The following is a 10,561-nucleotide window of genomic DNA, read 5'->3' as shown; positions in this document are numbered from 1 at the left end:
AAAGGTCACACCATAGCTGTGTTATTTATAATGATCAAATTTGTCTTGTCATGCAGGGAAATTCACTGGAGAGGCAGAAATATTTGTGCACAGCCTCCACTTGGATTGCATGAATGCAGTGTATTGAAGTTCACATTTTTCAATTACCTCTTGCTGCCATCTGGAACCACCACCACTTGGGCACTGCTTTGGCCAACCTTTTGGTTATTTAATGAGTGTTTGAAAAATACATTTAATGGAGGCACATGTTAATATTCCAAAAAGCATCATTATTGTTGTAATAAGCACGATTTTGTAATTTTAAAACACCTGCAGTTTCAGCTTGAGTAGCAAAGTGAATCAAACAAGAGCATCCCATGCGGCCAGATAAAGACTCGTTTGCTGTTTTTAATTTTTAGTGTCAGATATTGTAATTCCTCCTCCTACAGTTATTAATGTGCTAAATAATACAAAGTTCAGAGAAAAGATCCATGTTTTTGTGATGTGCTTGGTTTAAACCCAAGAGAGTCGTTTTCACATCCGTCTTTTTTTCCATCTCTGTCTTCTCTGATTTATCTAAGAAAGGCAAAAAGTGTTCTTGACAACTCTCGGTGAGTCTGCAGTACATCCAGAGAAAGCTATACCCACTGGTGTTGCATCTGTCTGTTTCTAATCACTTTAATTCCCTACAACTGACATTAAAAACGTATTGCAAGTCGATCAAGCAGAAAGGATTTCTCACATTATAGTAAAATATTAACACCTTCAGTGGAACAAATGCAGGCAGAAAGAACATAATTTGGCTTACAGCCCGTGACAAAAACATCTGAACATTTTTTAAAGTAATATTTTATCTCACAAGGATATATATACTACACTCAACAATATGAGCACTCCATTTCTTTGAATTTATTTGTCTGCAGCTCTCTCTATTCTCTTTTTTTTTCTTTTTCACCCTACGATTTATGTTCACAGTGTATTACAGTGCTTCGGATACCCGCTGTGGCTGGGATTTTTCTGCCCAGGCATCGAAATAACTATCATTCTCAGCTCATCTCGCAGTGGTTTGGAGAGCCATTAGTGCATGCCATACATTCAGTATTTATCAAGGATCATCACTTCCAGGCTGCGTATCAAACTTGATAAACAGGAGTTTATATCAAACATCCAGCCCTGTCAAGCGTGAAAGTGATACATTTTCAAACACATCTATAACTATTACTAATATTATACCAGAGGCTCTTTCCCAGCTGTCAGCAGGCAGCCTACAATACTTTTCTCTTGCATGATGACATAAGCCACATTTAACAACTCATTACAGGCGTTTACATCAGTTCCTGTGGTAATCTCCAAACAAAGACCGTGATACACACTGTGAACTGCACAGCAGCAGATGTATCACTCATCTCTCAGACAAAACTCATTGGCATCTTCCCTAACACGGGCTAAAGGGTCCAATTGCATCAGCTACAAACTGCTGTGGAGAAGAGAAGAAGAGAGCCCAACAAAAACAGGTGGGTGAACACAGAAAGGAATGATGGGACGGCAATGGGAGCCGTCTGTGATTGGAGCATTCCTAGCCCCGGTAAACCTTTCTTCTCTCTCCGCCATGTGCAGAGTGTTGATAAGAGACATCATCCCACTGACTCATTAATCAACTGTGAAATGTACAGCTACCTGCCGCTTTCTTATTCCCGTGCCCCCAAAACCCCTCCGCTACCTGCTTCCTCCTCTTCTCCACTTCTAACCGTCTGTAAAGAGAAGAAACAAACTGGACTCCACAAGATTCCTTTTGAAAAAAGAAGAAATTTGCTTTCCTAGCACATTTCCTGTTTCAAGATTTTTCACTTTTTTCCCAATCATATGCACAAGCGCACAGCCTTGTGCACGCATTCATTCACACACAGAAACAACACACATTCTGGGTTTAAAGGGGACCTTCTGTGCTTTTCCTAATTTACAGTTAAATATATATGAAATGTTACCACGTTGTAAGTTCATATCAAATGTGGCTACAGTTTCAAATTATGAGTGAACGTATGCAGTGCTGGAGGTAGTACCTAAAATCCACACTTGAGTAAAAATACAGATATCTCACCGGAAAATGATAGAATTTCAAGTTACTTGAGTAGAAGTCCCGAAGTCTAGAGAGTATTTTTATTATATTAAATGTAAGTAAGTTTTGAAAGTTAATGTTAAAAAAATGCTGTTAAAAAAGCAAGCTTTTGGAATTCTGATTATGAAGTTTATTTCTTTCTTTCATGTACACCACCCAGGTCATTTTTTTTCTTTTATTAAAAGTTAAAGGATTTAAAGAATAAAGTCCCTTTTTTCTCTCCCTCCTATTAATTCATCTATCCTTCCCTTCCTCTCTGACATCCCCATTTTGTACTGACTAATATGCTTCAGGGAAATGCATTGGACTAAACGTATTAATTTTATTTTGGAAATATAGTACAGTAAAAGTGAAAGTTGACAGAATCATAAAAACTCAAGTTAAGTACAGTACTCCCAAACAATACTTAGGTATTGACTATTACTTGGTCAATTACATCACTGAATGTAAGTAAAAGTAATCTCTGAGAGCAAAAACATTCGGCTACAGACTGTCTTTCTAAATGTTTTTTTTCTTCTTTCAAGTCAAGCTGATGTCAGCACGTGACAGATTTCTTTATATTATCTGCTCCAGCCTCCAGGGTGGAAGTTACTAATTACATTTACTCATGTTACTGTAACTAAGTAGTTTTTAGTGTACTTGTACTTTTTGAGTACTAGTAAGTTTACATCCTAATGTGTTATGGTTAGCATTACTATAAATTGGCATAGTTTAAAAATTTTTTGCATCAACCTTAATTGGTTAACTGAAATTTGTTTAATTTCTTTTGTAAAAAAAAAAAAAAAAAAACAAGGGGAAAAGGTAATGAACAGTTTGGCAAGAAACCTCCCACAAATTGCAAGAAATTAGTAAAAGAAAATTCGTATTATTATTGGTAAAAAGAGGAAAATTATAACAAAAAAAGTCCAGAAAACTATATACAAAATTATTATAACTATATATTTCAAATTATGTTCCAGAAAAAAATACATATGTTTCTTTTTGTTGAATTCCCAGCAGTTTATTTGAGGTCACTTTCTATTTCTTTCTTTTTTTTGTTCTTAAATTCAAGTAATTTTCTTATAACTTTTTACTAATTTCTTGCAAATTTTGGGGCCATTTATTGTTAAGTTGCTCATTGCCTTCTCCCCTTGTTTTGGAGATGATCAAACCAATTTGCTCAGATTTTAAAGGGTTAATGGCTCATATAGGTTGTTCTAACTGCCAAGTATGCCGGTGAGAAAATCAAACACACCTGAGTTGCCTGACACAGGTGCAGACATGGATCAGCCAAAGTGCTCATGTGGATCCACTATTGGTCACTTTTGCTTTCAGTGAGGAAGTGTTTTTGTTCCATGAGGTGTGTGAGCACTTTCTGCTGTTTTTGACAATAATCCCCGCATTTAGCTCAGCACGTTGAAAAACCTTTGAGTGCTGCAGTGGGAAAGAGGAAACGAGTGGACTGGTTATAATGGGATAAAGAGACTGAATGACTGGTTGTATTAACGTTATGCTCTGAGAATGAACGAGCAGAGAAATTGGACATCGTGCAGATTAACAGGAGGACTTGGTAGTGCACACAGCGAGATGCTCATACAGGTGAGTACAACAACTCTGAATAATAACGTCAACAACAACTGCATCATTGACTGTGCTGTCTGTGCAGTGTCTCCTATGTGTTGTTGTAGCTGCTGTGCAGTGTTTAGACAGCTTTATGTTGTTGATTCTATAAGAAGTGTCAGGTTATTTAGTAGGGATGTGAATCTTTCAGTATCTCACAATTCGATTCGATTTCGATTCTCAGGGTCACGATTCGATTCAGAATTGATTCTCGATTCAAAATATAGGAGGTGTAATTTCAGGATCTACTCCAGTCTGTTTTCCCAGTGGCATGTTATGTTATGAAAACAAAGTGTGTATGAAATTATGGAGGTTTTATTATGTACAAGCCTTTTGTTGTAGAAAACCTTTCTCTCAAGTGTTGGGAATCAGAAAGTGAAAAAAATAAACATTGTAATTATTATAGTTCAAAAAATAAACACACTTTTCCAAAAAAAAAAGTCCCATTGTTTTTTTTTTGCAGTTGTTTTGTGTATCCCATTACCTGTGCCATTCTGCAAAGCAGCTCCTATCTGTGATGATGCAGAGGGCCACATCCACACTCCTGACACTTCAGAGAGGGCCCTGACTCTCCTGCCTGCTCTGCCTGCAGTCAACACAGAGTTTACATCCATATGAGGCCCTGCTGCTTGTTAGACTGTCTCCTGATTTACCCTTGTTATTATTATTATTATTTATTATTATTATTATTATTATTATTATTATTATTATTATTATTATTATATTATTATTATTATTATTATTAAATATAATTTATTATTATTAGGGGCTACCAGAGTTTATACTAACGCATGAGGCGCTACCAATAACACAGAGCGATAGATACAGGTGGATTAGACCAATCACAGTGCAGTTTGAACCAGATGACGTATAGCATGCGTAACAGGATACGAAGCGTCGGCTCGTCCTCCGATTGGTGGACAACACTAAAACAACCTCTGACCTCTCTCCAAAGGAATCATGGGAAACCAATATGGCGTTTAGCATAGACGCTAATGTATTTTTATCATCGGATGGATAAAATATGGACGTACGACACCCAAATCGGATCCATTATTACGGATTTATTGAAAAAGGGTCCCGTAAAAACAGCGGGACTCCCAGGCTGCATACTGAGGCTTCTGAAAGAGCTACGATGCGTCGGACTCATCCCTCTGACCGGCACAGCTTTCACTGCAGAGACAAGTAAGACGATCCGACAAACGGTCTCAAAATTACTAAGACTTTTCTAAATGATAAAAATTTACTATAGACTATATTTAGTAAATATAATCATACTCAGTGTTTAGGATTTTTTGATTCGCTTCTGAATCGTTAAAAACGAGAATCAAGTTTCTTACGTGAATTCTCCCACCCCTATTATTTATCCTAATTTGTGAAGCTTGGTATTGCTTTTGCACATGCAGCCAGTAGTCACATTTTATTTAGGCTATTGTAGATCATTTTTGTCAATGTTTTGCCTGTTTTCTGGTTAACTGGGGGTAAACTGGTTGATTATCCATTGCATATACAGGCTGCTGCAAAGTGCCACATATAGAAATGTAATTTGGCCCGCTGTTGCTTTGGACACAAGAGGTTGTTATGCTTTTGTTGTTCAACTGGTGACATTTCTTGTGACTTATTTTGTCATCTCCAGCCCTCCACCGCCCTTTATATATATTATACAGTACTCTGAGGACATTTTAACTGACTCTCTTATTTACTTCAGTAATTTCTTACATAAATAATTTTACTTTTAGGCTATTTGAGTGTAATTTCTTTAAAGGAACTTAATGTATACTTGAGTAGCCTCTAATAGTCTCGTAGGCTACTCTTTCCACCCGTGGCTGCTGGAAGTAAAGGAATACTGTAATCTTGCTTGCTAATATGGTCAGTTTCTCTCTGATTTTGGACCGTATTTCTGTGGGAACATGTCTGGTTGTGAAGATTTTGTTTTAGAATCTTTTATTGTCAATTTTTCAAAGTAGACAGTGTCACTATACTCCAGGGGTGTTCAGACTTCTCTGAATGGGGGCCAGATAGGAAAAAACCTGTGGGCATGCTGCTTCTCACATCTAATGGTTTACTTAAAAAAATCCTATACAAAGGAGACAAACGCACCTTTTTCATCTTACAATGAAAAAGTATTCAACTTTCCACCGCTCCTGAAAGCGGCAATCCTCACTGTCAACTTTTTGCTTCTTTGCTGTGGCCATGTCTGCTATTTAAAAGGAAATGTCTGCTGGGAGGTAACCATTCTTTTGCTTATTAACTGGCTGTTTATGAAAACACGTCAGTTCACGCATAGTTCCTATTTGAAGCACGTCTACAAAATGTATTTGAGTCCTGCCATCGTGAGGTGAAGGGAAATATTGCAAAGTGATATTGCTTGATTAACCAATATTGTGTGGCGAGCCATGTATAGTTTATTTTTCAAGTCAAGCTAAGGGCCATGTAAAATTGGTTGGAGGGCCACATTTGTCCCCCAGGCCACACTTTAGACATGCTTGTTATAGTTACTACATTACAGCCACTCCCCGGCTGTAAGTATGCTGCTACACGTATGTCAGGGAAAGCTGTAGTCTTGGTTGCCAGTGTTATTAATTTTTTTCCCAATATCGGATCGTAGTTCTGCTGGAACATGTCAGGTTGTGTTTGTTGTTTGTTGTGTAAGTTTTCAGTTTAGAAGCTTTGGTTTTTCTTATTAGAGTGTGCTGCTACACTCAGTTACAGTCGCTCTCAGCTGCTGCTGCAGGTAGCAACATGATAATGTCCGGGAGACATTTAATCTTGTGCCGATGTTGTTAAATTCTCCTTGATTTTTGAATCATATTCCTGATGAAACATATCTTTTTGTGAAGATTCAAATTAACAAGCTTATATTGGTGATTTTTTTATGGTAGATAATGCCATGGTACTTGATTACAGTTATTCTCCTGGCTGTATAGAGACCAAGATACAGAAGATCCGGAAATGCTGACCAATCAGAGCAGCCTGGGCTTTTTTCGGGAGGGGGGCTTAAAGACATCCGCTCAAACGGAGCACATCAGACAGACAGTAAATACAGGTGTTCCAGCAGAGAGGAAAATAAAGTGTTTTTTGAACATGAAAGCATGCAAACATGTTCAAATGAAAACTCTTAACTACAAGTATGAACCTGGATCTGAGCACAATAGGTCCCCTTTAAGCACAGGAATGCAATGACGCTGGGGCAAAATGAGCTCCCACAACTGTGCAACTGGTGTGCACATTGAAGTTGCACGGCTGAGCCGTTTGTTCTACAGAAACATGTCCTACGCATTTCTGCCTCAGTAGTTTAAATTATGATCATGCAAACAGAAAACCATATCTTTTTGGCTTTATATCTAGAATACAAACCCAGCTTCCCACCATTCACTTTTCTCCCATATAAAAGCATTTTATTCGGCCTCTTTTCAAGCTGTCCCTTCGCTGCGTTCCTGCACTGGTAATATCTGCCATAAAATCCCTGATACATTTGTAAATTGTGATGTGTGTTGCGTAGGTCTCCTGCATACACATTCTCTTAAGCTGAGTAAGAACTGCTGATCTGCCGTCTTTTTGGCCCCAAACTCAGACCCGCTCCGGGGAGGGTAAAATGAAGAGAGGGGTGGTTTGAATTTTGATCAGTTTATTTGCATTTTTCACATGTCAAGCCTCTTAATTTATCTGCCAGTTTTGATCGACTTTATGGGAAGCTGACTATATATTAACTCACAGTGTGTCATCATTTTTTTTCTGAAAAGTAAGCAACAAACTGACCAAATCAAAGTTTGATTAATAGGGAGGTATAGGCAGCATTGTTCTGGTGACAGCTGCGTAAACAGTAAGCCCAGAGAGCTTTTTAGCTGTAAATTTTCAGATCCAGCAGATTGTAAAATATACACAGCAGGGCAGAAGTTCACTTTCATGTTGCATTTATGGAACTGAATATACTGCTAACAGGCAAACGCTGTGATTTACATTTACGGCACACTGCGGAGGCACGGAGAACTCTGTTTGGCTCCACACATCCAGTGAAAGCCAAAAAGAAAACATTTTATGTTGTCGAAAGGATTGAACATGAAGTGTCAGTCAGTAACTTCCCACAGTACACAACCCAAAAACATCACCAGTCCTTGTTATCATCCAGGTACAAATGCGGCAGTCTGTCTGCATTTCACCTTCTCCCAGTAATAATCCTGCTGTAGACTCTACCGAGCGCTAAATTATTCAGGCAAAAATGTAAAATACATAGAGGTGTAAGTGACTGCAGGTAAAGGAGTGTCAAACTGGGCAAATACATCTTGCCATAGTAAGCTCAAATTTGTAATTTAATATAAAAAAAACATAAGCATGTAAAAATAATATGGGTTTCCTGCCATAAAGAGGACCCATGTCTGTGTCGGAGGAGAGATACTGTAATGGGGTCTGCACTATATTATGGCTGTATTGCATTAAGGACTCCTGGGGCTGTTCTTGCAGGGGAATTGGCAGCTCTGCTTCATCTTTGATGGATTCCCTCCTCTGAAATTGTTAAATGTTGATATAGGATAAGAAAGCCTTGCTTTTTGATTCTCAGACGCTGTGCCATACTTTTACTGTTGATGATGTGGATATGTTTTAGATGGACGATTAGATAGATTTGTTCAAATTGAATTGTTTTGCACGCCTGAGCTGTTTTCTTTCCTTTTTTTCTTTTTCTTTTTTTAACTTAGACAACCATATCTGTAAATCATGCATCCATACATTGAGAGTAATTTGGAGCAGATACATTATAATTCAAAAGGACTGCACCATTGCCAGGAAAGATATCCACCTGATGAATAAAAAACAGGAGATGCTTCTTATTTGACAGAAAGGACAAATTACTCATGTATTGTGTCTTTTTATCTTTTCAGATACTTTGGTAAATGTTGACTGATGTTACAAATGCGTGATTATTTGTTATGAGACCAGTGAAAAGAATCCCTAAGATGGAACTGTTTGTACTTTTTACCTCATAGAGTCTCCCTATCTTTTAACTTGATGATGATAACAAGACTGAGCTGAAACATCAAACACGATGTCACTGTTGAAATTTCTATGTGAATGTGGCGCTCACAGGGAAAAATGATACATATTAAATCCAAGTGTTTGACATTTTATAATCTCAGGAGCCCAGAGCAGTAAACACAGCAGTTTCAGAAATCACTATAATTTCTGCCAGACCTGACCAGACTGTATACAGTGCAACTACAGTTAATGGTAACATATTGAGCAGAGTTTAATTCGGCATCTGTTCCCGTGACGGATTGTAAACGTTTTTTCTAACTCAGCCGGTAACTTAAAGCTGTAAGGTTCAGTAGCATGCATTTATGCGACTCAACGCTGTACTTGCAGCCTGAAAAAATAAACATTTTGGTGGAAACACTGATTGTGTGTCAGTAACAGTTTGATTTACTGCAAGGAAAGAACTATGTATGTACAAACATTCAGAAATACATCTTGCTACAAGGTGCCCGTGTGAAATGATTCAGTCAAAAGATTTGTTCAAGGATAGGTTTAAGATTTATAAAATGACACTCATATGACCTTATGAAAAATATTGTTCGCTGTCAAAACTGGCCATGAAGAGATCTCAACATAGAGGACCAAATTCACAATCGCTGTGCTGTAAGGATCATATCACATCTGGACAGGATGAATGATGACAGCAAATACATTTTTCAATGTACGTACAAGGCCCTTGAGTATAGAAAGTACTTGGAAAAACTCTGAAATGATCCATTAAGAAGTTTGTTTTTGTTTAAATTTAGTAAAAAATATAGATGTTTGTACACTAAATAGGCAAGGAAGCCAGCAGCCAGTCAGCTTTGCACAAAAATGCTCTGTCCTGCACATATCTGCCGTTTAAAACACTTTCACAAAGCAAACAAGATATTGAGTGTTAATTAAAGTGCTTGTGGGTAGATTTTTCGACACTTCCTCGCTAGCTGTCCAGTCTTTATGCTCTTTAAGATATGCTAACCAGCTGATGGCGGTAGCATCATATTCAGCGTACAGATGCGTGAGGGGTCAGTCTTCTCATCTAACACTCAGGAATAAAGTGAATAAGAATGTTTTTCTAAGTTTTAAAGTCAATACTCCGTTTTCACATCTGCATTGTTTTGAAAACAGGACTTACGGATTTTTTTTTTAACGGTATTGGGGTTTTTTTTTTTTTTTTTTAGTGAATAGGTATGGTCATGCATTTTAATTAGGGACATTTTCAATGCCCATAATATGGGACATCTACAGGGAAGCTATGCCAATTTTCAAAATACATATATATTATTCTTGTGGTCAAAGACAGCCCCAAAACATTAGTAAATATGATCAACTCTCTCCCAAATCCAAAAACCACAGTGCTAAAGTCAAGTCAAGTATAAGTATGAAGTGTGGAATTGCTCCACAGACAGTGAGTATGCTTACATGGACACAAATAACCCGTCTATGATCGGGGTTTTGAAGTACAGCGTTTAGGGGTCGACAAATTATCGGCCTGGCCGTTTATCTGGGCAGATATTTGGCATTTTGCTGATCATCTATATCAGCGTTTTATTTTAATGACCAGCGATAAAATTAATTAATGAAAAACTGTGCGTATTACACTCAGCCAACACCAGGGAAGGCAGTCTGCAGTACATGCAAGGAAAGTGTCAGCATGGGAGGATTTTATTTATATGGGATTTTTATTTTATAAAACCTCAGGGAGCTACTTTTATTCATTCATTTTTTATTAAAATTGTTTTACTGAATTGTATACAAAAAAGTTGCAGGGACCTTGCTGTATATAATGTTGAAAGTTTCATTTTTGATTCAACTTTTGCTAAAAAAAAATCATTTTTATTGTAAATGCATATCGGTTCC

Source organism: Plectropomus leopardus, chromosome 6 (genome assembly GCF_008729295.1).
Source record: "Plectropomus leopardus isolate mb chromosome 6, YSFRI_Pleo_2.0, whole genome shotgun sequence".
In the NCBI taxonomy this organism is placed as follows: domain Eukaryota; kingdom Metazoa; phylum Chordata; class Actinopteri; order Perciformes; family Serranidae; genus Plectropomus; species Plectropomus leopardus.
This window is presented reverse-complemented; position numbering follows the sequence as displayed.